General features: G+C 39.5%; 1 pseudogene; it reads right to left on the bottom strand.

The window, feature by feature from the left end:
• Nucleotides 1-306: 306 nt before the first annotated feature.
• Nucleotides 307-485, bottom strand: LOC124173746 (annotated as a pseudogene).
• Nucleotides 486-773: the final 288 nt, after the last annotated feature.

Below are 773 nucleotides of genomic sequence, written 5' to 3'. Positions count from 1 at the left end.
ACGAAATTTTTTAAAAACATCATTTTTTTACACTTCGACATTTGCCGTCATCGTCTCTCTCCGAATTCGCTGCGAACGCGAGAGAGTGCCCGGAGCACTCCGGGATATTTTCCGGGGAATTTTTTCGCGATCGCGTGTCTTTCTCGTTTTTTCCCTGGCGTTCGTTCGCTTTCTCCGGCGGCAGGCGTAATTTTTGCGAGCACGAATCTCCGGACTTTGTCGATTTTTCGCGATTCGGGAATTTTTTAAATGAAACAAGGAAGAGAAACATCTGTTCTCATCGGCTTTTCTGATTTTTGGAACCTTTTATGTTGGGCCGATCCCGGCGGTACTGCAATACCGGGCCAACCCGCGGCAGGGATGGAGTAAACTCCGGGTACCCCGCCCATGTTCAAAAATCAGATTAATATTCTGGTCCAGCAATGCCGGACGTATCAGATATTAAGCTGATAAGAACAGATTAAAATGTTTATTGCACATAATATCAGAGTACATGCCAGATTACTTATAAATTCATAATTTTCTTGATTTACAATTGTTTTTAAAGGAATTGTCTTGCTTTACAATATTTTTGAAATTAATAATCTTATACAATGTGTTTACAAAATTAAAGTTCATTCTCATATACCAGCTTCCATCTCCTGTTTGTCCTGCTCGCCGTACTAAAAAGAAAAATAGTATTTATATTAAAATCACGGAATAATAGATTTCAGGGAAAATAAAGAAAAACGAAAAATAAAAAGGCTAAAATCTCACCCCCGATACAGGCGACC

The sequence above is a fragment of the Ischnura elegans genome, chromosome 1 (genome assembly GCF_921293095.1).
Source record: "Ischnura elegans chromosome 1, ioIscEleg1.1, whole genome shotgun sequence".
Taxonomy (NCBI): domain Eukaryota; kingdom Metazoa; phylum Arthropoda; class Insecta; order Odonata; family Coenagrionidae; genus Ischnura; species Ischnura elegans.
This window is presented reverse-complemented; position numbering and strand designations above follow the sequence as displayed.